The following is a 23,651-nucleotide window of genomic DNA, read 5'->3' on the forward strand; positions in this document are numbered from 1 at the left end:
TAGTCCTCTAGTTGCCACACATTGAAGGAAATAAATTCATGTTAACCACAATCTCCACATCTATTGTATGTATGTATGTATGTATGTATGTAAGTATAAATAAATAAATAAATAAATCTCTAGCTTTGAAAATGTCCTCTGTGGACGGCTGTTGGATTCCTAAAAACTACTTTGATTTCACCCAAACACAATTTTTTGATTAAAGCAGCCTCACTGGTTCCCTATTTGAGTGCTGTGTTATTTGGTGCTACAGAGCGCAGATTAACCATTCCCAGCATGAAGCAGCGGAAGGGAGAAACTGGTCCAATTGGGGAGCAATTTCATCTGTATGTGCAAACAAAACAAAGCAAAGTAATTACTCCAGAAATTGCCACAGGAATAGAATCAGATGCGTTTGCTTTGGGATGAAGAGAAATTAAATATGCAATGGGGCATTGCGCCTCCTCCCCACGTTGGCGATGTAGGGAAGGGAGGCAAGGGAAGGGGAGAGAGAGAGAGAGAGAGAGAGAGAGAGAGAGAGAGAGAGAGAGATCACTAAGGATCAGATCAGTTTGGGAATGGCTAGGAAAAACCAGGAAAAGCTGGCTTATGCACTAGTAGTGAGTCCATTCTTTGAATATGATGCTGTCCTCACACAAGATGGAGGTATCAGCAGACTCAGGGGAACCTTAATGGTTGCATACATGATAAGTAAAAGGTAAAGGTAAAGGACCCCTGGATGGCTATGTCCAGTCAAAGGCGACTATGGGGTTGCGGTGCTCATCTCGCTTTCAGGCCAAGGCAGCTGGAGTTTGTCCACAGACAGCTTTCTGGGACATGTGGTCAGCATGACTAAACCACTTCTGATGTAACAGAACACCGTGACGGAAACCAGAGCACATGGAAACGGCGTTTACCTTCCTGCTGCAGCAGGACCTATTTATCTACTTGCACTGGTGTACTTTCGAATGGCTAGGGTGGCAGGAGCTGGGACAGAGCAATGGGAGCTCACTCCGTCGTGGGGATTCGAACCACCGACCTTCTGATTGGCAAGCCCAAGAGGCTGAGTGGTTTAGATCACAGCGCCACCCGCATCCCACATGATAGATAGGAGAAAACCCTAAGGGGAAAACATCTACCAATCAGTGGGAACCGAGCATGCCAAGTAGGCACAGAATGCTGGCTTCCTATTGGTCTGGAACACAACAATGAGGGGAAAGGGGATGGAATGGTGTATCCAGGAAAAGGGCATGGAATAAGAACACTGCATACTGCAACATTATGTCACTGGCCCCACTTGTGCAAATGTACTAGTAAGGACCCAGCGGGATCCATGTGAAAGTGATTACAGCAGAGAAGAGGAGTGAAATAATTTGCTGGGATGGAATTTCACTGTCAGCTTGCACGGTGGACTATATATCAGCATGTGTCCATAAACTTTACTGTATTATTTAGCACTAAAGGGAGCTACTGGGTGACAGTGATGTTTCAGTGGTTTGAAACTGCCTTATCAGCCCAACTAGTGAGATATTCTCTACTACTAGGCATTGCACTGGGCTTGAGATTCTCTAGTCAGCAGATCTGCAGGACCACAGTCAGAGACAAGGCTTTCTCAGGTCTGATATCTGGGATCCATTTTCATGGAAAGAGGACCTGGAGTCTTCTAGATGCAAAAAGTGTGCTTTGAAGTGCACAAAATTTCAACCAAAGTGCTCCGGGGGTTTCCTCCCTTAGAGGAAAGGTTTCAAAACTTGAGGCATTTTAGTACAGGGAGGTGAGGCAAGTAAGGGAGGACATGACAGAGGCATGTGAAATTATGCACAATGTTTAATAGGGTTGAGAAGAAACTATTTATTTCCACAAATTATATACTGCTTAATCACACATGTGTTGGTGGTGGTGGTGGAGGCATATGGTTGACTAACAATGAGTTTACGTGAATTAAAAATGAATTTAAACCATAAAATCAGAGTCAATTTAAAAACCTGCTTCCATTAAGAAAAAAAAAAGTATTCATGAAGCGCTGGAAGGTCAACAGGGAGCGGGGCCCCATCTGACCTCAGCCAGAAGGGAGTTTCACAAAATTGGTGCACAATACTGAATGCGCTGAATATTGAATCAAGATTTACTGGCAGATTACCTGGGTGAGCTCCAGTAGATCTGTAAGGGTTTATGATTCCCAGGTGTCTAAGAAAGTCAATCTCATCCTCCCAAATTACGTTGCTGAGATGAAGAAAACTAACCAGGAGTAGACTTTTGTGTGAAATCCCAGTGAGATCAGTTTGGGGCTCATCCAGCCTTCCTTTTGCGCCATGTTTCTAGGCACAGGTCTGGGCTTTAAAGCTCTGTGTCTGAGCTTGTTGTTGTTTTTGTTGGGGGCTTTTTGTCCCAGTGCTTTCACTGGAGAAACCCTGAGTTTTACCTCTGAATCAGATCAAACAGCAATAAGGTTTTCTGCAGATTGACATTTGCCTCTGATTCGTACGATGCCTGACAGTCTTGACGGACAGCACAAGGTAAGCCTTTCCTCTTTTTGATAATTTTCATTTTCATTTTTCATTTTTCAGTTTAACAACAATAATAATCAATTACGTTTACATACATACTTGTATTGACTTCCCTCCTCTCCTTCCTAGGTTTCTTGTAAAAACTGCATCTCCCCCTTAACTCCTTTTGTTTGTTACTCTCTACAATTCTTCCAATGTCACCTTTTAACTGCTTGATATTAAATTAATTCTGCTGATGTGTTTCATTGTGTGCAATAATTTTTAGATAGTCCACATATCTCCCCCATTCTTTGTCAAACCTTCTTTATTCTTGATTTCTTAATCTTCCTAAAAGTTTTGCCATTTCTTCATAGTCCATTAACTTTGCTTGCCATTCTTCCTTCGCTGGGACAGTGTCCTCTTCCCATCTCTGAGGCAAACCTATCCTGACCCAGTCTGATGTCACAAGTGCCTTGCCAGGATACTCCAAGTCAGCCTTTCTCAGCCTCATGCCCTCCAGACATTTTGGCCAATGGTCAAGGACCGTAGGGCTTGTATTCCAGCAACATATTGTGAGCACCACTTATAGCCCTTAACTTTCCCATCCTACCACCCCCTCAAAAAAAACAAAAATTAAGAACCAGTCCTTGCTTCAAATAGGTTACCTATTGTGTATTTTATCTACTGATTTTATTGTGCACCAATAAGGTATGACATTCTGAAGTTTTCTACAAAAAATAATATTAAACAATAATATAAGTGTAGGATAGACAGCATCTTAAAAAGCAGAGACATCCCCTTGCTGACAAAGGTCCGTATAGTTAAAGCCGTGGTTTTCCCAGTAGTGATGTATGGAAGTGAGAGCTGGACCATAAAGAAGGCTGATCACCGAAGAATTTATGCTTTTGAATTGTGGTGCTGGAGGAGACTCTTGAGAGTTCCATGGACTGCAAGAAGATCAAACATCTCCATTCTGAAGAAAATCAGCCCTGGACCACCTCTAACACTCCAGATGTTGATGAAATGGAAGGACAGATCCTGAAGCTGAGACTCCAATACTTTGGCCACCTCATGAGAAGAGAAGACTCCCTGGAAAAGACCCTGATGTTGGGATAGATGGAGGGTACAAGGAGAAGGGGACGACAGAGGACGAGATTGTTGGACAGTGTTCTCAAAGCTACCAGCATGAGTTTGACCAAACTGCGGGAGGCAGTGGAAGACAGGAGTGCCTGGTGTGCTCTGGTCTATGGGGTCACAAAGAGTCCGACACGACTAAACGACTAAACAACAACAACAAGTGTAGGAAATTATGCATTGAGCAGACCTGGGAAAGTTTTTCTCCTTCTCTCATAACACTAAAAACTCATGGGCATCTAATGAAGCAGAATGCCGGAAGATTCAGGACAGAGAAAAGAAAGTACCTATTCTCACAGCACAGAGATGAATTTTGCAGGAGGTGGTGACAGGCACCAAAGTGGATGGCTGTGAAAGAGGATTAGACAAATTCGTGGAGGTAAAGGTAAGGTAAAGGTAAAGGACCCCTTGGCGGTTAAGTGCAGTCAAAGGTGATTATGGGGTTGTGGCACTCATCTCGCTTCCAGGTTGATGGAGCTGGCATTTGTCCAAAGACAGGTTTCTGGGCCATATGGCCAGCATGACTAAACCGCTTCTGGTGCAACGGAACACTGTGACAGAAACCAGAGTGCACGGAAACACCATTTACCTTTCCACCACAGTGGTACCTATTTATCTACTTGCACTGGCGTGCTTTCAAACTGCTAGGTTGGCAGGAGTTGGGTCAGAGCAACAGGAGCTCACCCCGTCATGGGGATTTAAACTGCTGACCTTCCAATCAGCAAGCCCAAGAATCTCAGTGGTTTAGACCACAGCCTCACCCACGTCGTGGTGGTAAAGGCTATGAATGGCTGCTAGCTATGATAGCTATGCTCTGCCTTCACGGTTGGAGGCAGTATGCTTCTGAATACCAGTTGCTAGAACGCACAGGAAAGGATAGTGTTGTTGCCCTCAGGTCCTGTTTGCAGGCTTCCTTAAGGGTTCTGGAGGGTCACTGTTAGAACAGGATGCTGGACTAGATGGGACACTGACCTGATCCATCAGGTTGTGTGTCCATAGTGTGGGCAGACAAGAGGAGGGAGAAGAAGGAAGGGTAAAAAAAGAGAGAGAAAGAAGGGAGGTGTGTGTGTTTTTTAACAGAAGTGGACCACCTCTAACACTCCAGATGTTGATGAACATTGATTTTCATCAGCCCCAACCAGGGATGATGAGAGTGATAGTTCCACAGCTTCTGGATGACTCTAGGTTTATCACTCAGGTGCAGAAAAACAACAACAAAAGTAAATTTGAGGAGCTGAGCCTTCTGTTTTAATTGGGACTGAGAACTGAGGGGTTAAGCCAAAATCTGCATGGAATTCAATACATTCTCACTGGACACATTTCACTTAAAAAAATTAAAATAAACCACCTTGTCCTTAGCTTTAAGTAATTGTGCCCAATTATTTCCACATCTCTTTGCTGGCCTTCTAGAATTCCAGACCCTTCGGAATCTATACTCTCTCATTCTCCTCTCTCTCTCTCTGTGTGTGTGTGCGCACACACACAAACACTTTGGTTGAGCCAGAAGGGGAAAAGGAATCAGAGGTGAGTTCCCATTACTAATTTAGCTGAAGCCCACCTGTGAAAACATGAGAAAGGTATCCAGGGGGCTGTCTTCGGTTGTGCACTCAGGTGCGTCCACAGCCTAATCAGCCGCTTCGTCTCTGGGCCTCTGCCAAAAAACTGATGAGTTATTCTACCATGCAAAATCAATGTCTGCTCAGCAGGCCAAATCCTAGGCTGGCGGGGGTTGGGGGGGGGGTGGGAGGAAGACGGTAGCGAAAGCTGTATATATCGTTCCAGAATTCAAATTTGACTGTTGTTGTTTTTAACTTCTTTTTCTTTTACAAGTACGCCCTCTTCTCTGAACTGCGGTCGCATTCAATGTGTTCCGAAGGAGAGAAAACACTTAGCGTTCACGAAGGGCCAGGCAAGTTTTGAGAAAGGTTTGGAAGGCTTCTCTTTCATGACTGATTTAAACCTCAGCACAGACAAGGGAGGAATGTGGCACGGAGGGGAAAAAACATCCTCTGCAACTTGTAAATATAGGACGAACAATTGTTTCAAATGTTCTAACATGCTCTCCTTTCTTCGGCTGCAAACATTGTTTCCCAGACTATAATTATAATCAATCTTTCTCCTTCTCTTTTCCTACTAGTTAACTGGGATTAAGATGCCAGATCAAACTGCTGTGTATTAGCGATGTGCAGAGACAACAAGATTTGCCTTGTTATCCGTATCTGTAGCATCTGGAAGCAACCTGATCTGTTTTGAACACACTTGGGCCACATCTTCACTATACAGTCATTCCTCGGAAGTCGAACACCTTGCGAGTCGAACGTTTTGGCTCCTGAATGCCGCAAACCCAGAAGTGAGTTTTTGCGAACGTTCTTTGGAATCCAAACGTCAGACGTGGCTTACACGGCTTCTGATTGGCTGCAGGAGCTTCCTGCAGCCAATCGGAAGCCATGCCTTGGTTTCTGAACGTTTTGGAAGTCGAACGGACTTCTGGAATGGATTCCGTTCAACTTCTGAGGTACGACTGTACCTTTAAAGCAGTGTGATACCACTTTAAACAGTCATGGCTTCCGCAAAGAGTCCTGGGGACTGTATTTTCTTAAAGGGTGCTGAGAGTTGTTAGGAGACCCCTGTTCAGAGCTGCAAATTCCCACAGTTCCCTGGGAAGAGGGATTGATGGTTAAACCACTCTAGGAACCAAGGCAAACAAGGCAGACACAGCTCCTTCCAATGACCAGGAGAGAGCAGTGGGGTCAAGGACAATGTCACAACTCCAGCCATGGAAGGAGCAATGGGTTTGGTGCCAACAATCTGCCCTGCATCAACAGCATTGGTGCTCTCTATCCTTCACCCCACCTTTTTTCACAGAAAATTTTCAGAGCCTAAGACATGGTCATGGGACTAAATCAAAGGTGCTCATGGCAATGATGGTGCAAATCCCTTTCTGTTTTGCACCAGTATGATAGGGAGGCCATTGGTTTTTTTGTGCGTTTTCTTGGGTTCGGTGCCCTCCAATGCCCATCTCAAATCCTATCTGCTTACCAAGGTGCAAGGCAACACTATCAAGGCATTGACCAAAATCAAGACTCTATTATACCAACCACTCAATATTCTCAATGGAGAGGGTACGTTAAGTAATATGTTTGAATGTTGAATGTGTAAATTTACGTCTCGAGTCAATGGATAAAACAATTGCCATTAGATGTGCTGCTGTATAAGTGTTTAATGGTTCTTGTATTTGGAAGAGGAAGAGGAAGAGGAGGAGAAGGAAGAAGAAGAAGAGGAGGAAGAGGAAGAAGAAGAAGAAAAAGTTCTCTGTGTCTAAGTCTGCATTCACATGGCTTATGATCCCATTCCCCCAACGTTTCCCTGTTAATTTCACTTTATATTTGAGTTTTGCACAATTTGAAAACAAATGGAATATAGCACGTGTTTAGTGCTTATTCCCATGTTACGTGATTCCAGAAAATATCTGTTTACAGCCCCATATACCTGGAAAAGTGACAGAATTTGGGGTGGTATACTGCTTTCCTACTGTTTTAGTGAGTGAACTGAAGAAGTGATGAGTCCCAACAACGTTCAGCGTTGTGTCATACCACGGCCACTTGTGCGAATGAAATTTAGCGTGCCATGCTGGTATACCCGGAAAAAAAGCCACAACCCCATAATGCAACAGATGACGCAGTGTGAAAGGAACATTAGGAAATGAGACAGAAGTAGCAGCAGTACAATCTGGAAAACCAACCCAATATTACCCACTTCTGAATGCACCTCGAAAGTGGTATGTGTAATGGTGAATTTGGAGTGTGTAAAACAGGAAAAGAGGAATGGATGCAGAAAAGAACTACATAACCATTAAAGCAACAGCACTACAACCCACATTCACAAATATTTGAGGACTCTTACTTGTTTAATATATTCCTAAATTTTCTATACGTTCCAAACCACATTATGTTTACAAAGGCAAGCAGGAAGAAAGGAGCGCAATGCATTAAAGCGCGATGGCGAATATGGACTAATAGGATAGCTGCAGATACCTCACTATTTCCCCTAATAGTTTCTAAAACTCTTTTGCCACCGGAGCACGGCGTAATTGCTAATCCATATGCATCACTGCTGCGTTTACGTCTAAACAGAAGGTAAAATGCATCTACCTTCCACGGCGTATCCTTTTGAATGTCTTAAGCCTGCAAGAAATGCACATGAATAGTAATGTCTTCCCTCAGGATGGTTTTGAACCGGCACTCTTGAGAGGAAACTTACAGTGGAGGAAGCCTGACGTGCCACCCAAGTCTCTTTTAATTAGCGCACACATGTGTCCCCTCTCCATATCCCCTGTCCCGCTTCAAAGGTATGGTTAAAATGTCTGCCATTTCATTTTAGCATCATCCCGCGCTACGTGCTGATGTTCGTCAGGCTAAACTCAAAACACCATTTTCTTTCTCTCTCTCCCCCCCGCCCCTCCGCTTTTTATGCTGTTCCCACATGCAGAGTGGTGCTTTTTGTTGGCTGCTGAAGAACTAAGTGTTTTTTGGCAGTGTGTTGGTCCTGGACCGAAGCCACGCAAGCAACTCTTCCAGAGTCAGAAAGGCCCAGAGGATTAGAGATCAATGGATTTAGTTATCTGGTGAAGTCCCCCTGCCTCTCTGGTGCCATTAATAGGATTTTGCTATTGTGAAAGGCACCTGAACCTTCCCCCTTTGCATGCTAATCTGAGCAAACTGGGGCTTAATGCTGGATTGCTTATTGTCAGCAAGATTATTATTTATTTTTTTACTCTTACTGTATCTCTGGAAAACTTTATTTTACACAGTAGTCCGAGGGATTGAAAATCTCTTGTGCGGCGGGATGGAGAGGCAAGCTTTGTAAACCCGCAAATTCTTTCCCTCCTTGGATTAACATCTGAGCCAGAGAAGAATTGCTGACACTTAATCCCCAAATGCAGTTAGATCAACATGTTGCTTATATGGCTAAAACTGGGGTGGGGAGATAAAAGCCCACACCTAGTGAAGGGACTGTTGCATTTACTAGTTCCTATATTTTTAATGGAACTAAATTACTTCATTAGGATGCACGGGCATGTGTAGAAAGAAGGTGCAAGTGAAAATCTGAGGGTAGGAAGAACCCCCCCCCCCCGGCAGAGGTTCAATAGGATGTGGGTTCTCTCCTTCTAACCTTGGGTATTGCCCTTGAAAACTGAATCAAACCATCCCCAACTCAATGCAGCAGCATCACCCCAGAGAAAGGAGCTCCAAATTCAGGGTGTGTTCACATTACTGCATAGTGAAGTTGTTGTTTTTCTGGGGTGTTTCACAGCTCTCTTTCTCTCTCTCTTCCCCCCATTCCACCATCTGTTCCCACCAGCTTAGCTTCAATTGATCAGGGAGTGCTGACGGGGAGGGGGCATATTTTCTATGGAAAGGTGTTCACACCTTGGCTAGAGACAAATTAGGAAGAGTGTAAGGACTCGGATTAAAAACCCAGCACTGGAAATGCAATGAGTGCAAACACAGCCTAAGTGCAGATGGGAAGATGTTTCTGAAACTTTGGATTGGGTCAGAAAAGTTATCCAATTCATGATGATTTTTCCCCCTCCAGATTAACCTGACACGAGCTTTCGAGTGCCTCATCGTATCTGTCCTTTACATATTGTTTTCCCTGGTTTTCCCAGTAGTGATGTATGGAAGTGAGAGATGGACCCTAAAGAAGGCTGATTGCCAAAGAATTGATGCTATTGAATTATGGTGCTGGATGAGGCTCTTGAGAGTCCCACGGACTGCAAGAAGATCAAGCCTATCCATTCTGCAGGAAATCAGCCCTGAGTGCTCACTGGAAGGACAGATTGTGAAGCCAAGGCTCCAATACTTTGGCCATCTGATGAGAAGAGAAGACTCTTTGGAAAAGACCCTGATGTTGGGAAAGATGGAGGGCACAAGGAGACAGAGGAGGAGATGCTTGGACAGTGTTCTCGAAGCTACAAACATGAGTTTGACCAAACTGCGGGAGACAGTGGAAGACAGGAGTGCCTGGCGTGCTCTGGTCCATGGGGTCACAAAGAGTTGGACACGACTAAAGAACAACAAAATTCTTAAACAAAACAGTATTGTGGCCCTTTGTCTTTCGCAAATAAGAAAAGAAAAGAAAAACCGAGCCTCATGTTCAATATATACAGTGCTTTCATGTGTCTCCTTGAAACACTGTGGCAAGGCAGGGCAAGCCAAGATGCCAAGTTCATTCAACTCTATTATTCCCTACTTGCCAGAGGTTCTCAAATCTTTTCTGTCAATGAGAAAGCAGTATCTTAAAAGTCCCATTAATACAGCTCCATCAAACGAATTACCAAAATATGCCTGCAAAGCTGCAGCCACAATCCTATTCAGAAGTGAATTCATTGCATTCAATGGAGCCTGTTCCCAAGTAAGTGTGCTATAAGGTGCTTAAATTTGTGGTCCTTGTAATACAGTCAGACTGGTGGGATGACAACACTTTTTTTTTTTAAAAGAAATTTCTGTTTTGTGTTGTAGATTGCAGGAAGACAGAACATGTCTCAGGGTCACATTTTAGATTAATGTTCAGTTTGGATGAATTTGCAGCCATACAATGGCAGCACCAGGAAGAAGAACAATTGATGGAGTACAGAAGGGGCAAATTATATTTCTAGATGGGCAAGAAAGACAAATAACAGCACGTGTTAATGACAGCAGTTCAGAAATGGGGGGCAAGCTCCTTGTATGGACACTTGCCCTCTTGGATGCCCCCTATGCAGCCATAGCAAAGTTGTCTCTGGGAACACAGACTAAAAAAGGGCATTTGGGGAAGGCAATCACACAGAGAGGCAGCTGTTGGACCTCCCCTGCTCACTGCTTCTACCCTCTAGATCACATCACTTTTCAGACGTTTGGCAGAAAGCCTTGTTAGTTTGTCCTTAAATGAAACCACAGCATTCTTTTGGGGAAAGCCTTTCTGGTTACGAAACAAGCATCAAAAACAAACAATTGAATAACTTTAGTTTCTGCAGACTTGCAAATTTGGGTTTCCCAAATGCACTTGGTAGAGGGGGGCGGGGGGGGGGGGGAATCTATCAGTTGCCAAAGCGAAAGATTACCTAGAATGTTCCTTTTATTGCTGGTCTTCTTCTTAAAGTATGGCAGAGAGGAGATGGTCAACCTTCCGGCTTCCTGTCTTGCTCCTGTTGCGTTTCTCAAGAAGTGAAACTGTGTAGAAAGAAAAAAGAAAAGGAAGGAAGGACGGAGGGAGGGAGGGAGGGAAGAAAGACTCCTGCGCTTGGTCTTATCTATTATGTGTTAATTGAAAACATCTGCAGGTACCCTTTGTTTGTTTTATTCTCAACCTATGTAAGCATAAACCCTCTATTCCATATGGCAAGCATGATTAAATGGTTTAGTTTAGCATTCACTGGCTTCACCCCCGCACCCTCAAAACAGCACTCGTTCTCCATGTCACTGCATACTTAATCCAGCCGCTGCTAAGCAAAGAGATCTAAGGGAAGTGGTTCTAAGGAACAACGCCAAATGGTGAGCCAGAGTAGGGCAGAGCACAGGAATATGCTACTGCTCTAGCAAGGGAGATGGTAAGAAAGGTATAGCTAGTGCTGAGTCCACGTTCCTGAGACTTTCTCCTTCTCATGACAGCTCTGAGTAGATTGGTGAGGTCATCTTCTATCCAATTGAAGGGCAACAGGTGAGGGACTCATAGGACATGTTTGTTCTACATTGCCAGCCACTGAAGAAGAATGAGGCTGTGAAGAAGGACTAGATCCACTCACTGCGTATTTGAGTTTAGATGCACTCATTGAGGCATGTATAAAACCCACCAGGTACATCATTCAGACTATGTTGGTCTCTCGGATACAAGATCAGGTCTGGTGGGGATGGGTAATCAGACCTGGATGGGTTGGGTAGTCTACATAGCAGACTGTATTAGTAGTAGTAGTAGTAGTACACCACCCAGCTGTCCTGGATGCATCAGGGCCTGAGATCCTATGGGAGACTTCAGATGGTACATGAAATCCTCTCTGCTTTCCCCACTTGCTTTTGAGAAACAATGAAGAGAGGCCTGAAGGGACTCATTTTCAGCCCAAATTTCCAAATCCATTTCAGACCTTGGCTGCATACACACTATACATGTAAAACACATTTCTCCCTCCACCCAAGAATATCCTGGGAACTATAGGGTGCTGGCAATAGAAGTAGTAGTAGTAGTAATAGTATTTTTTTATTTGTATCCCGCCCTCCCCGGCCAAAGCCGGGCTCAGAGCGGCTAACAACAAGTAAAAATAGCACAGTGTACATAAAATCACAGTCAATTAATTAAAATACATTCTAAAATCAATTCAGAATCAAATCAATGGCAACCATTGGGTTAGAGTTCTATAAGGATTTCAGAAGGAGAGGGGGGGTCAGACTGTGCCTTGGCCAAAGGCCCAGCAGAACAGCTCCGTCTTGCATGCCCTGCAGAAAGATGTCAAGTCCCGCAGGGCCCTGGTCTCTTGTGACAGAGCGTTCCACCAGATCGGGGCCACAGCCAAAAAAGCCCTGGCTCTAGTTGAGGCCAGCCTAACCTCCCTGTGGCCCAGGATCTCCAAGATGTTTTTATTTGAAGACCGTAAGGTCCTCCATGGGACATACCAGAAGAAGCGGTCCCGTAGGTACGAGGGTCCTAGGCCATATAGGGCTTTAAAGGTTAAAACCAGCACCTTAAACCTGATCCTGTACCCCACCAGGAGCCAGTGCAGCTGGTATAGCACCGGATGAATGTGATCCTGCAGCGAGGACCTCGAAAGGAGTCTTGCCACAGCATTCTGCACCCACCTGAGTTTCTGGGTCAGTCTAAAGGGCAGCCCCACGTAGAGTGAATTTAAATAATCAAGCCTGGAGGTGACGGCTGCATGGATCACAGTGGCTAGGTCAGGGCGAGAAAGGTAAGGGACCAACTGCTTAGCTTGGCAGAGATGAAAAAATGCCGCCTTTGTTATAGCTGCAGTAAACTACAAATCCCATGATTTTTTTTCCCCAAGAGGAAATGTGCTTCAGATGTATGGACAGCCCTGGACAAAGACTAGAGGTGGGCCATCTTTCCTCGACAGAGGACCACATTTCATCATGGGAAATGAGGAAATGGAGGTTGTCCGCTTGCTAGCAGTGGATAGAGCAAGAGTCGGAACTAGGCAAGGAGCAGAGCCAAAGATGAGTGGTTCTACCCCTTCCCTCTCTATTTCCACCACTACCCCTTGTCTCTTCCACAACCCCTCTTCTGTCATTTCTCTCCTCCTTGCCATCCCCATGAAACTAGACTCTAGGCCCACAAGTTGCGTTCCCTAACCCTCAGCGGCATGGAGCACGATCCGTACGGGCTGTGATCCAAAAGCAATTGCGTGTGGGGTCCAGAAACCCTGTACGCTACTCCCTCATTGCTTAGCCCTGTGTGAAGGAAGGAGATGCTGGTGGGGGGAATATAATCCCTAATGAGATCCATTTCTAAGAATAGATCAAATGTGACACAGCTGCGACTGATTAAATGTGAAGGGCTTCTTCAATGCGCTAATAAATTACAGCAACTTTCCGGGCATGTTTTTCTTTCTTTTACTCTCTCCCCCGTTCTATCTGCAGCGCTTAATTCGGGATATCTGTCAACAGCTCCCTCACGCCAGGCGGCAAATACGGAAACCTTCTCCCCTGTACCTGCTTCTTCCCATCCTCGGTCTGCCTCGCTGCTAGCATTATCTCCAGGCCTGTGTTTGTTAAGTTAATGCAGTCGTACCTGGGTCCTTCCCCTCATTTCAAAGCATGTCTTCCTTCGCTATTCCTTCTAGTAGCACTCCCCAATGGGTTGCTCGTATCAGTCCACAGTGACTGATTTACACACTATATAGACTCGGGAAGCATAAAGATGCATCATGCATAGCTGTGCCTTGGCAAGGAACAGGGACATGCACAAATTAATTCCCATGATATTTATGAGGGACTTCCACATGGAGGGACTGATATATATATATATATATATATATATATATATATATATATATCCTTAGCAGAGTCAGACTCTATTGGCAGAAAGTACCAGCATAGATGAAAATCTACAAAAGCGTGTGAGGAGTTCGAAAACTCAGGCTGCGATCCATATGCCAAGTCCTTGATCTGATCCTCTGCTCTGAATGTGCCAGGCCAATCTGTGGCCATGCGTGACTCAGCCAGACCTCCCACAGCCGAGCCTTTTTTTTCTTCTTTCTGGAAGGTTCTGCCTATGGATTCCTTGGTCTAGCCTTCACTTTCTCCGCCTGGTTCCTATTAACTCTGTGGCTTTTCCGGCTTTCAAGGCAATCCTCTGACTGAAAATTACCGCTGTCCAAGATGGCCTGACTTGCCAGTGGTGCTCGATGGAAACATGAAAAGAAAGGGAAAAGAAAAAGAGATACTTTTCCAAGCCACTTCTTTCTGAGGGCACGAGAGATGGTTTCACTTTGCTTTTTCATAAAATGTACATTTGTGAAGCTGAAACAGTATCCGTATACCCCCTTCGCCAGTCCTCCCTCAGTTAATTGTGAGGGTTTGGAGGGAAAAAGACGAAGGGTTGTATTCAGCACGAGAAGAGCGGCCTTTCACAAGCACACCAGGACTTGCCCTTCCTCTCCTTTTCCCACATGCCTCTAAAATCTGCTGCGATGGACCCTCCAACCCTCAGGAGTAGATTTTGATGCGATGTGAGGGTGGGGGGCTGCCGAGGAGAACAGGGGTGAGTTCCAGTACACAAGTGGAAGTCTATTGCGCCAATAGAAAGGCAGTGCTGGATACAACACTAATTTGCCACGTGATGATAGATCGTGTTATTTTTCTAGAAAAAGAGGTACCAGAACTCACCATGAATGCCTCCCTTGTTCTCTTATAATGGAGATGGTATCCACCTGAGAGGTGCCAGAACTCAGTTCTGGTGAGTTCCATCTACCTGTCTTTCACCCTAAGGTCACTGGGTGGGTCACAACAATTTCAAATACAATATTCAAAACAGTTTAAAACTTGCACTTAAAAATTGCAATGCCAAAAATAAAGAACCCAAGGAGTTTCAGTAAGGTGTGTGCGCTAATTATTTCGTATTTAAAGACTCTCTCTCTGTCTCTCTCTCTCTCTATCTCTATCTCTCTCTATCTGTGCCCCACATTCCCCACCCACCCCACATTCAATCTCTTAGGCCACAGGTTTTCAACCATTTTGAGTCCTCAGCTCCTTTGAGCAACTACATTCTTTCTGCGGCACCCCTGTGGGGCTGAGGAGCCCAGTTACGTCACTCCTTGCCTGCAGAGCTGGCAGCCCCACATCCCTTTTCAAACACACTATCCCTTGTGAAGTGTTCCCTCAGCCTCCTCTCTTCTCCCCTCTCCTTGGGACTCCTCTGGGCAGCCACAAGTGCTGCTCCTGGTCTCTGAGCTGCCCCCTCTGCCCCAAAGAGAAGTGACTTCTCACATTGCCCCACAGGGGCCTAGGAAGCACCCGCTGGTCTGCCCTAGACGCACCATTCACCTGCGGAGCTTGTAGCCAGGGCTTCAACAAACAGCTGCGCAAGCGTTTGGGATGCTGAGATGTGAGAGGGCATCAGAGGAGGGAGGGAAGGAAAGAGGGGCACAGGCCAGTGTTGCCTGTGGCACCCCTGACCATCATTCAAGGCACCCCAGGGTGCCACAGCACACTGGTTGAAAACCACTGTCTTAGGCTATGTACACACTGAGGGGGAGAAATGCACTTCAAAGGTGTAGTGCGTGTGCAGCCACACGTGGCTAATGCCATCTGTACATAGCGCCAAACACCACACAGGAGCCGAAGTAAAGGGTAGTGTGTACACAGCCAAAATCTTTCCCAGATTGTCTACAACTCTGCGTGAAACAGGGATAGTCAGGGTGGGGATGGGGAAGAGGGAGACGTGTCTTCTGAATCAGCTCGGAAAAATTCGGACTGTTCTGAACTTGCGTCCACTGCCAGCTTCCCATGTGTGGGAGGCACATTTTAGTACCCGCAGATCGTCGTCACCACCAACTTCAATCACGTTGCGTTAGCAAAGTAACCCTGAGGAAGATTACCTCAGAATTAAGATGCCCTCTCCAGCCTCCAAAAGCCACACCCGTCACTCACTCCCTGACTGGTTTCACAACACTTTGGGCAGCCGCTTCAGTGAAAAAAGCTAAACGTATTTATTTTATCTAGGCTAAAGCTGCAACTTGCCAGATGCCAACACTCAGCTTATCCTTTGGGAAAGGCAGCCCCTTAAGGAAATACACGAGGCCGCTGTTTTCCTGTCAACAAGCAAGTGATGTACACTCCCTGTTTTGTGATATATTATGTACTCGGTGTATAGAGGCATGAGTCCACTGTCCCCAGAGGTAAACGAATGTCACGCAGGCCACATTTAAAGGACTCTTGTACCGCTTCAGCAATCATGGCTACCCCGCCGCACAAAGAATCATGGGAACTGTAGTTTGTTAAGGATGCTGAGAGTTGTTAGGAAACCCCTATTCTCCTCACAGAGCTATGATTCCCAGAGTTCCTTGGGAAGGTTGGATTGATTGTTAATATATTCTGGGAATTGGATGGGGGGTATCTAGTCAGGAATGCCATAGCTGAATCCTGCACTACACATCTTACAATGAAGAAAGGTGGGGAATAAATGACATCCAAGTTCCCTTCCATTTCCAGAATTCTATGATTGTCATGTTTCCTGCCTCTGAACCTGAAGGTTCCACGTAAACACTGGTGAGACTTTGGTAGTCTCATTACTTTGTCGGAAGCTTTTTAAAATGCCTACTTTGATAGTGGCAATAATCCCATGCTGTGAACCAGCAGGGTGTAGTGGTGAGATGTTGGACTAGGACCTGGGAGACCCGGGTTCAAATCCCTGCTCAGCCATGAAGTTCACTGGGTGACCTTGGGCCAGTCACAGTCTCTCAGCCTAAGGTACCTCACATGGTTGTTGTGTGGAGGAAATGGGGAGGGGGAGAACAATACACCTCTGAAGCTGAAATTTCCTTGTAGCCATGATCAATAATAGCTTCCTGATCTGGTAAAGCCCCGTGGAAGGAGTTACCTCAAGATTTCCCTCACAGAGCTATGATTTCCAGAGTTCTCGGGGAACAGGGATTGATAATTGGAGTGAAACAGCACACGGAGGGCCAAAACTTCCTTATGCCTGACTCTAGGGAGAACATCCAGCATGGCAGAAAATTGCAAAGATTCACACTGTTGATGGTTTGCGATGCAGAGAACCCACTTTGCCCTGACATGGTGACATAGCATGTGCACGCAGCACCTTCCAACCATCCTCACAAGGGTCTCTCAACCTTTGGGTGTGTTCACTCATTCACCTGAACACTTGAAGGCTCAAAGGGTGGGCAGGCATGCACCCCATCCTGATCTGGTTCTGGAGTGTTTATACAGTGGTACCTTGGTTCTCAAACTCAATCCATTCTGGAAGTCCATTTGACTTCCAAAACGTTTGAAAACCAAGACGCAGCTTCTGATTGGCTGGCCCCGGAAACAATGCCAACAGCCGAAATGGATGTTCGGCTTCCGAAAAACGTTCACAAACTGGAACACTTACTTCTGAGTTTGCGGTGTTTGGGAGCTGATTTGTTTGTCAGCTAAGCAGTTCGGGAACCAAGGTACCACTGTACACCTTCATGTTAAATCATTCATTCGTCCCACATTTTACAGTGCATCTTCTCATCTCTATCCTAGTTTCTTACTTTCAAAGTGGATTGTTGCAGCCAGTGCTATTTTTCTAGAAAAAGAGGTACTGGATCTTACCATGAATGCCTCCCTTGTTCTATTTTAATGGCGATCATGCCCCCCCCCAAGAGGTGCCGAAACTGAGTTCCAGCAAGTTCCAACTAAAAAACAACAACACCCTGGTTGCAGCAGGGCACCAAAGCACTTTAATCTAACCTAAATTTCTGGCATACACTTGAATCCTTCCTGCATAAGAGCGACACTATGGGAGCACCCATTTTCTTGTTAACATAACATGGGCAGTAGTGTCAAAGAATGGTGACAATTTTGCCAGTCCTGTTCTTTAAACACAAACACTCTCTGTGTGTATGCTTAAAAAAAACAAAAAAAAACACTTAAAAGAAGATCAGCAAGTGAGGTTTTTATCTCAGTGCCATGTTCGAAGGCCAGGTGAGTGCCATTTATTCATATCATTGTGGGGAGTGATGAACAGTCATGTGACAGAAGATGTAGCAAGAGAAGCCTTTCCTTATGCTAAACACCTCCAGGGGAAAGCCAAATAATTAGGAAATGGTGCCATAGAGACTGGTCTCAGTAATGTAGATGAAGATATCCTAATGAAAAGTCTGAGATGACTAATTCTGAAGTATCAAATGCATTCATGGAAACTCTCTGACTTGCCAACATTTCGCAAGCGGGTTGGTGGGGTGGTAGAGAAAGAAACACATTTTTTGCTCAGTTTTTATATGGCAAATTGATAAATGGATACCTTTCTTTCTTGACTAAAGTACAAAGTTTATCACACAAAACAAAGCTTTGAAATTCTAGAATGATGATGGTGATGATAATCAGTGCTTTTTTAAAAAAAGAAAAAAGGTTTCAGTACTCACCATGAAGTTGTTACAGTAAGTGGCACACTTTTAACATTTGAAAAAAAGAGGTGCTGGTATTGGGTACCTTTAAGTACCCCCGGAAAAAAGCACTGTGTAGAAGGAGTGGGGAAACAGATGTTGCTGAACTGCAACTCCCAAAATCCTTGGCCATTCGCATGGCATTGGGTCAGGGTCGGTTATCCCATAAAATTTCTGATCTGAAGCCTGATATACCATCCCAGCACACCTATTGGGGAATGTTATGGGAGTTGAGAAGCATATGAGGCCCAACACACCATGCAACTGGAATCCCACCAGTGACTTGAGTTGAGTGGAGCTGGACCCTGACCTGGGCCAGGAGCTGTTGCACCTCCTCAAGACCCTTTAAGAGGGTCCCCATTACGCTCAGATCCCACTCAATGTCATTTGCTTCCAAGCTGTCACAAATAGCTCTGTAGGATACCCCTCACAGTCACTGGCTAACCGCTGAGAAAAAGGCAAAAACCTCCCACTCAAAGACCAGGTGTGGTCAAGAGCAAAATTCCTTCCCAGCCCTGTAAACCAGTGGCAACCAGCTCCATCAGTGGAAGACTCTAGAGAGAGGGCTGGGAAATCCAGCCACAAGGCAAGAGAGACCGAGTCTGGGGCTGTACGGCCCTTTTAAAGGGCCTGCCTTCCCACTTCTCCCCAGAAGCTCACTGGGCCATGCAACAGAAGGAATCCCCACAAGATTCCAGGGAAAATGGATCCCTCCCATGGTCATGGCAGTGACCACCCCGCAAGCTGGCTCCAAATCTGGTCCCCCTCTGGGCCAAAGTTTCTCCTAGAGAATCCGTGTCCATTTTAGAACTGTGGCAAATCAAGATTCTAACATTAATGAGTACTAAATTCTCCCTTAGTGATGTATGGAAGTGAGAGCTGGACCATAAAGAAGGCTGATCACTGAAGAATTGATGCTTTGTATTATGGTGCTGGAGGAGACTCTTGAGAGTCCCATGGACTGCAAGAAGATCAAACCTATCCATTCTGCAGGAAATCAGCCCTGAGTGCTCACTGGAAGAACAGATCCTGAAGCTGAGATTCTAATACTTTGGCCACCTGATGAGAAGAGAAGACTCTCTGGAAAAGACCCTGATGTTGGGAAAGATGGGGAGCACAAGGAGAAGGGGACGACAGAGGACGAGATGGTTGGACAGTTTTCTCGAAGCTACGAACGTGAGTTTGACCAAGCTGCAGGAAGCAGTGGAAGACAGGAATGCCTGGCGTGCTCTGGTCCATGGGGTCACGAAGAGTCGGACACAACTAAACGGCTAAACAACAACCACCACCCATGGACAGTGGCAAGAATAGTGATGGGATGTGGTTGGCACATTCATCTCTGTGACCCCCCCCTTCCCTCGTATTTTTCACCTGTCTCTCACTTCCCTGTAAAGTGCTTTGAACATTCAGATGAGCAACACATACATCCCCCAAATTTCTGTTAAACTATCATGCAGGTAAGAAACAAAATCTAGCATAGACAGACAGAGGCTGGGATGGCTGCCAGGGGCTCCCTCTGGAGGAAAGCGCAAGAACTGCAAATCAAGTGCAAGAAAGGTGCGCCAAGTCTGGAAGAACAAATCTGGCCCTGGCCTTTTCTCTTCATGTGGTGATGGCCTCATTCAGTGATAGATTGGCAGGGAGCAGGGAGAAAGCAAGGCACTAGAGTTGGTGAAAGGACAAGAACTTTCCATCCCTCAGCATCAACCGCCCTCCGTGAAAATGGATAGGCTTTTAGATAATAAGAATAATGACACCGCAAATCTGTTGGGTAAGATTTGGAAAGTGTTTTTTCTTCTTTTTTAAAGAAAGTTCTTTTGAACACATGTAAACGTGATGTGTGTCGGCAACTGTTTAACTCGCCTCTTTATTAACTTCTACAAATTATATTATGAAATCAGACATCTGTGGCTTCTTAAGAACGTCAAATCAATGCATTGCTTCAAAACAGATAATTGCAGGGAACTGCTCTGCTTCTCAGCTTCTATAGTTTTGATTGTTCCATTTTCAGCCTGAAAATGATCAGACGCTTCAGTTGTTTTAGCAGGTCATTTACATAATACAGGTAGTTTAGGAAACATCACCTGCAGCCCCAAATGGAGTGTTAAGATTCCTGCACTCTGTTGAAAAGGGGAGGTGGGGGGGGGGGAGAGAGGCAGCAAGTCTGTTGAGTCAATGCAAGAAGAAGAAGAGGACACAGACAAGTGTATTGCTTTCATTCCCTGCCCTTTGATCACAAGGACCTACATTTTAATCCATCCCAGGCAGAATCATGGAAAATGTATTTGATCTGATAGCTGTATCAGCGCTGCTTTAATACTTTTCTCGCCGAGAACCAGGATTGAAGCATCTAGATTTAAAATGTCCTTCTTGTGCCAAGAGAGATTGAATTTGCCAGATTAGGATTTATGAGTACCGGTAACATGTAGCAGGGGTCATCTGATATGGTCACTCCTATATTGTTCCTATGAGAGAGCATCACAGCGGCTTGGAAGCAGGGAGATGGTAGATAGAGCGGGTGCCTCCATATCACTCACACAATTAGGATTTTATTATGAGATGCTTCTATTAGCATCGTGTTAGGGCCAACGTCCTCATACAAAGTCAACCAGCCTATTACGAGCTCTTCCATCATGCATGATCCCTCGCACATCCGCCCATGAACTCCACGGAACAATATATGGCCAGACAGATTTTACCTTGAGAGTCTGTCCTCTCCTTAATACTTAGGCATGCGGAGTTTATTCTTTCATTGAGAGGAACAGAAGCGGCATGCAAACAAGGTCGACGAAACAGTCCGTTTGTTAAGCATGGAAATGAGTAAGGAGAAGGAGTCAATTTAAAACTCCTCTGTGGAGGGAGGACTAGGCTGAGACAGGATCCTTTGGCACACAGAAACAGTCTTAGCTCTTTCCTTAGACTTTTTTTCTCACAACTTCAGATATTCTTAAACTCGATCTATGAAAGGGGCATGGGCATAGCCCCCAACACATCGAAGCCAAAATGCAGGATGCCATCTTCCCGGGTGCCACCCTGTTTTGTATCGTGAAATCACGGTGGCCATTTACATTTCTGAGCACAATTCAAAGTGTTGGTGCTGACCTTTAAAGCCCTAAATGGCCTCGGCTCAGTATACCTGAAGGAGCGTCTCCACCCCCATCATTCAGCCCAGAGACCGAGGTCCAGCGCCGAGGGCCTTCTGGCGGTTCTCTCCCTGCAAGAAGTGAGGATACAGGGAACCAGGCAGAGGGCCTTCTCGGTGGTGGCGCCCTCCCATCAGATGTCAGGGAAATAAACAACTATCTGACTTTTAGAAGACATCTGAAGGCAGCCCAGTTTAGGGAAGTTTTTAATGTCTGATGTTTTATCGCATTTTTAACGTTCTGTTGGGAGCCACCCAGAGTGGTTGGGGAAACCAAGCCAGATGGGCGGCATATAAATAAATACATTATTATTGTTGTTGTTGTTGTTGTTGCTGCTGTGATCCTGCGTGATTCCTCTCCCGCAGAAAAAAGGTGGGAATAGGGGGCACTGTATGACAATGGTTCCAATCATACTTTCCTGAGAGTAAGAATTGGGAAAGTGCCCTTTGGTCCTCTGGCAGCTACATTATAGCAGGTCGCAGGGGATCATCTTCTCTCTGGTACTATTGAATACCTATAAGAAGCCATTAGGAGTTTCGGGGTGAGATGCCATTGCCTGGATGCAGTGGTGAAATGAATGGAGGAAAAGAAGCTGAGCTTGAACCTTGGCAAGGCATTATGGGGCTACTTGCCCAGCCTGGATGGCATTGCCCTCTCCCTGAAGGAGCAGGTTCACGGTGTGAAAGTACTTCCACATCCAGCTCTGTCCCTGCAGGCTCAAGTAGCCTCAGTGGCTAGAACTGCCTTTTACCAACTGCAGCTAGTTTGACAGGTACAACCTTTCCTGGACCATGGAAGCCTTGCCACAGTAGTTCATGCACTGATTCCTTCAAGACAGGACTCTTGCAATGTGGGTTCCCTTGCACATGTTCTGGAAGCTGCAGTTAGTGCAGAATGCCTCAGCACGATTGACGGCAGGAGCGAGGCCTTGCCTGCATGTAACACCTGCGCTCAGAGAACCACACTGGTTACCGATTTGCTATTGGGCCAAGTTCAAGGTGTTACTAAGGGCATATAAAGCCCTTAAGAATTTGGAACCAGTTTACCTACAAGATCACCTTACCCCACTTGACTGCTTCAGTTGGTGGAACTGACACCGCTATAGGCATCGTATAATACCCATTTGCATTTGTAAGAACTTGATTGTTTAGTGTGGCAGCACCTGCGCTTTGGAACTCCCTGCCTATTGATATCAGGCAAGGCTCCTTCACTGCACTCTTTTCAGCGCCTGCTAAAAAATATTCCTGTTTAGACAAGCCTCCCAAATGCTTCGGTATGTTTTAAAGTATGGCTGTGAATTTTTCTCAGTTTTCTTGCTTTATCTTTTGGTAAATCATTTTGAGTTTTTTGGGGTTTTTTAAAAAGCAATCAAGTAGTGTATAAATTTTATGAAAAAAAGAATAAGAAAAATAAATGTGCACTGAATATGCATTAAATGTATAACGTGTGTATCCCTCTGTGGTTATGATGAAACACAGAAAATAACCACCACCAATGTTCTCAATATGTACTGCACTTTGGCAATGGAATATTTACTAAATGAAGGAGTGGCCTTTTAATCTGGCTGGGATTTTTCTGAAACACACAAACACACTGTGAAAATTCTCCCCCATTGTACTCAATACCAAAACGTAAAATTGCATCCTATTCCTGTTTTTTGAACCAACTTACTTATTCTTTACACTTGTAACTATTGACTATAAGCAGTTACAGGAGCCTATGTACTAGGTATGCATGTTAAAGGCACAAATCCTTTTGCTCCCAAAAAGGGATTCTTTTGAGTGATGTTGCCTAATTAATTGTGAGATGCTTAAAAAAATATAACCATAACAGATGCTCTTAGCATACAACATGTTCTTTTGCATTTTGATCTTTAATATATTGAACAACAGGCTTTAAACCTGTTTGCAAGTCATCCCCCTGCCACCCTGAAATATTTTCCTCCACACACTGAACTCTGAAATTAGGACTGCTTGCCTTACTCTGTGAATGCATATGGGAGCAAATTGTGATTTGCCATTATTTCATATTTATCTGCCTCTTTTCTATCAACAACTGCAGCACAAGGCTACATATGTCTGCTCAGAAGTAAGTCCCATTGAGTTCAATGAGATTTAGGGCTGATCCATGCTCCTGTTTGTGATTTCTAGGCTTGGATCCAATAGGTTCTTCCTTCACCATGCCGCTTTTCCCGGGAAAACCTGCTGTTTACCACTGAATCAGAACAAACGCCATTCAGGTTTTCTGCAGGTTGATGTTTGTCCTGATTCA

General features: G+C 45.1%; 1 long non-coding RNA gene across 1 annotated transcript in view; it reads right to left on the minus strand.

The window, feature by feature from the left end:
* LOC308470437 overlaps positions 1-23,651 on the minus strand; it is a 95,952-nt gene that overhangs the window by 39,514 nt on the left and 32,787 nt on the right. The window contains exon 2 of the long non-coding RNA XR_013982424.1: positions 10,702-10,810. This is a non-coding gene — a long non-coding RNA (uncharacterized lncRNA). The remainder of the gene's footprint in view (positions 1-10,701; positions 10,811-23,651) is intronic.

This window comes from Podarcis pityusensis (assembly GCF_964106645.2).
Source record: "Podarcis pityusensis genome assembly, chromosome: 1".
Classification (NCBI taxonomy): Eukaryota; Metazoa; Chordata; class Lepidosauria; order Squamata; family Lacertidae; genus Podarcis; species Podarcis pityusensis.